This window comes from Rhinolophus sinicus, chromosome 3 (assembly GCF_057876585.1).
Source record: "Rhinolophus sinicus isolate RSI-liver-muscle chromosome 3, RSI-T2T, whole genome shotgun sequence".
Lineage (NCBI taxonomy): Eukaryota > Metazoa > Chordata > Mammalia > Chiroptera > Rhinolophidae > Rhinolophus > Rhinolophus sinicus.
In genome coordinates, this window is record NC_142503.1 from 129,266,816 (window position 1) to 129,273,450 (window position 6,635).

The 6,635-nt window shown below is 40.1% G+C and overlaps 1 long non-coding RNA gene across 1 annotated transcript; it reads left to right on the forward strand.

Annotated features, from left to right (window-relative positions):
- Positions 1-3,578: 3,578 nt before the first annotated feature.
- Positions 3,579-6,079, forward strand: LOC148758636 (uncharacterized). Its single transcript, XR_016020827.1, has 3 exons — positions 3,579-4,472; positions 5,220-5,347; positions 5,950-6,079. It is a non-coding gene; the product is annotated as an uncharacterized LOC148758636 (long non-coding RNA).
- Positions 6,080-6,635: the final 556 nt, after the last annotated feature.

The window sequence follows — 6,635 nt, forward strand, 5'->3', positions numbered from 1 at the left end:
TATTTTGTTTCACAGTATTCTTATGTCTTAACTACTTGTGGTGGCAAGTTAATTTGAAAATCATTCAGGGTGTGGCAAATCATTTTTCTTCATAGATTAATATGAAGACCATGTGCTTATTCTTTTTCAGCCTGTTAATACGGTGGATTCCATCAATTGATTTCACACATTTAAGCTGCCTGGCATCCCTGAAAAAGAATGTATTTGTGTTTCTTGTATTATTATTTGTATATATTGATAAATTCTACCAGCTAATATTTGTTAAGAAATTTTGTGTCTCTATTCATGAGGGAAATTTCCCTGTAGTTTTCTTTTTTCTATGGTCTTTGATTTTTGTGTCAGGGCAATACGAGCTTGGTTAAATGAGTTAGAAATTTCATCTTTGTATTTTCTGGAAGCAATTGTGTAGAATTCATGCTAATTCTTCAAATGTTTTTTTAGAATTTTCCAAATAAGTCATCTGAGCCTGGAGATTTTTTTCATTAAAATTTAAATTTCTTCAAAGACATTGTGATTTCAGCTTTCTCTGACTCCTGCTCTGAGGAGAGATAAGAAGGAACTGCTCTTGGGGTCCCACAGCAAGGTTTGGGGACAGGCTGCAGGTGTTTCGAGAACACTGTGCCCCTGCACAGAAATAGGTTCCTTCATCTGCAGTCTGGGCCCCCACGATGTGCAGGGAGCTGTCCTTTCCAGTCTCTCCAAACCGAGCTCTCAGTCTTTCCTGCTTGAACATGTCTCCAGATGTGACCAGCATCATCAAGAGAACAGGACTTCCCCCAGGGCTTTGCTTATACCACTGCATGTTGCTAAAAATGGTTGAGGAATTGCAGTATGTGGTGAAGTTCTCTCCTTCTTGTAGCAGCAGGAACTGAGGAAATTGCTTTAGTTCTTGTCCATTCACTTCTGTTCAGGAATAAAGTAAAAGGAGGCATCAGAAAAAGTCTGGTTATGTCTCTATCCTCTGAGCTACAATGGTCTCTCTCATACTTGCTATTATTCTTCTTTCCATGTTTCCCTTCCCAACCCTTTCTATCTTCCCTCTTTTTCATATTTTCCTCCCCAATTTTTTCCTCTCAATCAGAAAATCTCATTCCTGCCTATGCCACTATGTTGAATTCTCTGGAAGCAATCAGAGAAATCTCAAACTCACGTGACACGTGCATCCATAAGAACAACACTGGTACTATGAGTAGCATCTCCCTCTTCTTCCTCTTCAGAAAGAGTTGCCAAATCTGACTGCGCCTAAGTGGGTTTTCTTTGTACAAGCTTCTTCTACACCCAAAGAAATGTGTCTACCACTGTCTTTTGGAAAGAAGGGGAAAGGGGTGACTGCAATTTGAGACAACCAATCAGACTTCTCACTATTTTACTCACCCACCTTCAGAGGAGGGGCTATGTTTGCAGATGCTGCCCTCTGGAGATGGCGCTGAAAAATAGCTCATTTTGTATCCTATTCCTTATACACAACTTTCTAATTCAAGTGATATATACATATATATTTGTCAAGGTTTAGAAAGAAAGAATTTACTGATATCGTTGGGGGGGGATAATTTATCTTTTTAAAAATGGATTGTGTGATTTAAAACTAGGGCACCAAAAGGAAATAAAAAGTTTCATTTGTCATTTCCAGTTTCATCTAGAATCATGTAGTGTGTGTTGGTGCTTGTGCTAATGGAACGTATTAAGTCACAGACATTTTGAAAAATGGGGCAAAGACTCATAATTTATTTTTTAAATTATTTTTAAATGTACCTGTTTCTCTATTCTCAGACACATTGCCCTGGTTGTAAGTTATCCAATGTAGAGCTAATGAATACTGTCCCACTCTGTTACTTTTCCACGTATCAGGGATTTAAAAAATCAATATAATTTGAAAAGAAATATAATTTATCAGACATTAATTTATCTAAGAAATCTTCCTGAAAACAAATTACTGGGTAGAATAGCTTTCTCTGGTTCCACAGAAATTCAGTCTCACTTTGCACAGCACTTACCACCTGTATTATAACGACCTGCTAATTGTCTCAGTTGGCCACATGTACCTTGAAGGCATAACCTATATGATGCTCAAGAACTGTGCTGTCCAGTATGGTAGCTATTAGTCACATGAGGCTATTTGAATTTAAGTAAAATTAAATAGAAATTTTAATTTAGTTTCTCAGTTACGCTAGCCACATTTCAAGTGCTCAACACCCACATATGGCTAGTGGCTATTGGACAGTGCACATATGGAACATTTCCACTCCCTAGAACGTTTTATCAAATAGCGCTCCTCTAAAATGTAGGGTCAATGAAATCAAGAAGTTTGGTCTGTTGCGTTTGCTGATGTATCAGCAGTAATGTCCCTGACATATGGTAAGAACTGAATAAATATTTGTCTAGTCCTTATCATCATGTTCCCAGAAATTCTCTAATACCTGGTAAATAATGGACACTTAAATACTTGTTGAATGATTTCAAAATATGTGTTTTTGCACATAAAATATATGAGAGTTTGAACTTAACATATTCCAAAACCCAATTTAAATGCAGCATTCCATGAATGTAAAGAAGCAAAGGGTGTTTGTAGCTATTTATAAATGTTACTTTTGGGAGACTGCAATAATTTCCTGGTCTACCATAACAAATTACCACTAATTTGATGGCTCAAAACAACAAAACATTATTCTTTTACAATGCTGGAGGTCAGAAGTCAGAACTCAAAGTGTCAGCAGGCCACGCTCCCTCTGAGTCCCTTAGGGGAGAATCCTTGCCTCTTCCAGCCTCTAGTGTGTCCAGGTCTTCCTTGGCTTGTAGCTACATAAGTCCAATCAGTCTTTGCCTCCATTGAGAAAGTCTCACAAGACCCTGTCATCTGTGTGTCTCTGAAGAGGATACTTCTCATTAGATTTAGGACCCAACTGGATAATCCAAGATGATTTTATCTGAATATGCTTAACTTACTTCCATTTGCAAAGTCTCTTAGTCCAAATAGATTTGCATTCACAGCTTCCGTGGAATAAGGTGGACATACATTCTGGGGGCCCAGCATTCAACCCACTGTAGGAACTCTAATGTCTTTGAAGTGTTGCCATATAATGTATTCCACAGGTTAAGGGTTCAGTTGAAAAGGTGGCCCCCTCAACTACCCACCTCACCCCACCCCCGCCCTATAAGTCAGATGCAAGCCCAACCCCATGTTATTACCTGTACCTCTGACCAAATATATCAACGGTTCCCAGGACCCCATCCTCAGGTTTCATTAATTTGTTAGAGTGGTTCACAGAACTCAGAGAAATATTTTACTTACAAGATTATCAGTTTGTTATAAAAGAATATAACTCAGGAACAGCCAGATGGAAGAGACGCATAGGTCAAAGTATGGGGAAAGGGTGTGAAGCTTCCATGCCATTTCCAGGCACCACACTCCCCAAACCTCCACGTGTTCTCCAACCTGGAAGTGCTCTGAACATGTTATTGAGCCAGAGTTCGTATGTCCGATGATTTGAAATGCCGAAACTGAAAATGTCGGATATTGGAATGAGGAAAGGTTTATTGATCAATAAAGTGCCTACCAAGAAGATGGGAGACCTAAAGGTGACTGAAATTATCTTGCTCGCTGGACCAGGCCAAGGGTTTTTAATGGGATAATGGAAACTGGTTTGCGGAAGTGCTGGTGGAGCAAGTTTGAATTGGAGGACCTTGGAATAATTTGCTATTTATGGTAAAGAGGTGTCAACACCAGATCTTCCTGGACAATGGGCCATTGGCTTCTGAAAGGGTTCCATTGTTCAAGTTCTAATTCTGTCCTAGTCTTTGGTTCTGTGTATTGGGGGTGTGGGGGGATAGTGTGCGAGACTTTGCTTCTGGGTGCAGCTAGATGTCAAGGTTCTCTTCTCTGACCATGCTTCAGCTGCATGACTTGCGGTTTTTATCTGTTTCGAAAATAACTCAGTATCTCACTAAACAGGATAGGACCATTCTGAGCTTGTTGTGGGGGTTATAAACACTGTTTTGGAGGGGAGTTATGGAGGGTACATAGACAGGCTTGATTGATTAAATCATCGGGTTTTGCAATTAAACTAAATATCTAGTCCATTTCCTTTCCTTGGGAATGGAAAGGTGGAGGGGTTGAAAGTTCCAACCCTCCAATCACGTGACTGAGGCTTCTGGCTACCAGCCCTCATCCTTAGGTTATCTAAGGGCTTTCCAAAAGTCACCTCATTAATATACAAAAGTTACCTTTATTGCTCTTCTCACAGGAAATTCAAGGGGTTTTAGGAACTGTGAACCAGGAGCCTTGGAAGAAGACCAAATATAAATGAGAAACACATTTTGGTCATCTGAATAATCAAGCATATATTTTTCTTATAGTCACAATATCACAGGAGGCCATTGCAATCATCCAGGTGGGAGGTGTTCAATGGTGGAATTAGGAAAGCAGCAGCATGGAGTAGAGAAATAAGGAAACAGATATGAGAGCTCTTTGAGAGGTAACAATGACAGTACTTTGAAAATTATTGAATGTGTGTTGTGCTTCATTAACATCCCGGTCCCCATCTGTCATAAGGAATGTGTTTATTCAACTAGCTCTAGTGGTAGTAGTGGCCAAAGATGCTTCCAATGCTCCAAACTCTCTGTATCACATGCCCTTGTGTGCCCCTTCCATACTGAAACTGGGTTGGCACCATCACTAACTTTACTAAAGAGAATGTCTAAGAAGTAACATGTGGCAATTCTGAGACTAAACGTAAGGTGGCCTGGCAGCTTCCATTTTTATGATTTGGAAGTCTTGGGCCACCAGGTAAGATGTACAGCTTCCCTTCTAGAGAGATCACGTGCAGAGGCCATGTGGGAAGGAACAGACCCTGAGAATACCTCAGGGGGAGGTGAGCCCAGCCATCTCAGTGTGTCAGCTGAGCCCAGACTTCCAGACATTCCCACTGAGGCTCCAGATATTTGAGCTTTTGGGGTGTTTCAGTACAGCTGAGCCCCCAGACATCACATGGAGCAGAAATATTATGAGATAGTAAAGTGGCAGTTGTTTGAAGCCATTGAGTTTTGCGGTGGTTTGTTAGGCAGCAAAGCACAATGACACCGAAGTCCTTAGAAGATGAGTCTTATTGAGGATTGGCGAGAAATTCACAAGAATAAAATTGTGCATTTCCCCTTGTCTGTCTCTAATAACTCCACCTGACACATACACCTATTTCAACAAACTTCTTTTTAATCAAATACAGCCTTAGCCTTCCTGCTGCGGCACAGAAGATGTGGTAGCACTTCTCAGATGTAACGAGACCCTGGGCTTCCACGGCACAGGAGCAGGTGGCTGATGCTCATGTTGGGGCCCTGCAACAAACAGGGAGATGTAAGTTTTTCTTCTTCAAGTGATTTTTATATCTTACTCATTTTCACATTCCACCTGAATAAACTCTAAAAAACAAACAAACAAACAAACAAACAAACAAAAAACAATTGAGGCGCTGTTCATAAGGGCATGCCTGTATCTCTAAATAATCAAAATTTAACAAACTTTTTATTTATTTTTTATTTTTATTTTATTTATTTATTTTTTACAAACCTTTTAATTTCAGATCAATTTGAGAACCCAGAGAGACTGAGAATTTAGTCTATATTTTCTTGGTTACACATGGCTTTCATAAAGATATGAATATTTTTTTTGTAAGACTCTGAATTTGAAATTTGCAATTTTCCCATATTCGCAATAGATTTTTCATATTACGTGCCATTGTATCCAGGAATTGGTTACATGTGTGGGAAGAGCTATATCACTGACATCTTAAAGCAAGTTAGGGGGCCATGGGAGTTGGAGTCATGGGCTAGTTTCAAGTAGAAGTCTATATGGGAGCGCTGTATAAATGCAATCAATTTCTATATGTTCTATTGTAACTGTAGTAGAAGCTCAAAGCGATCCGATCGTGTTTAACAAGATACTGAGTTGTTTTTCAGAGACAACAGACCAAAACTGCAAGTCATGCAGCTGAAGCATGGTCAGAGAAGAGACCATTGACCTCCAGCTTAATCCAGAACCAAAGTCATCCCCCTCCCCCCTACACACACACACATACGCAAAAGGAACCAAAGAACCAGGACAGAACCGGAACTTGAACACCAGAACCCTTTCAGAAGCCAAGGGTCCTTTGTTTAGGAAGATCCGGTGTTGATGCCCCCTTAACCTAGTCAGCAAACAAGATGGATTTTAGGCACAATTAGGTCTCGCATCTTCTCAGTTGGCATCCTCTCCATCAATAAACTTTTCCTTACTCCAAACTCTGACACTTTGAGTTTAGGCCTTCCAAAACGTAAGGTATATAAATGTGGGTTTCGGTTACACTATGACATGAAAGGCTGTGAAACATTGTTTTGTGGCAATGCACAAATGAGTCAAACTTTGTCCTTGCTTTTGTTCTGTGACTTTTGTTTCTACCTGTTCAGCGTTGGCTAAAGCCATGGGATCATTATAGGAAATATTAGAAATTCTCCCATTGATCTTTCATCCAGTAGTGATGGAGACCCGATTTGGGAAGTAGGCCAGCAGCAGGAACTGTGATGGCTCTTCTTTTGTGTTGATTTACTTCAACACTAGCGTACAGTGAACCATAGGTTCCCAACACTCAGTCCTCTGCTCTACACTT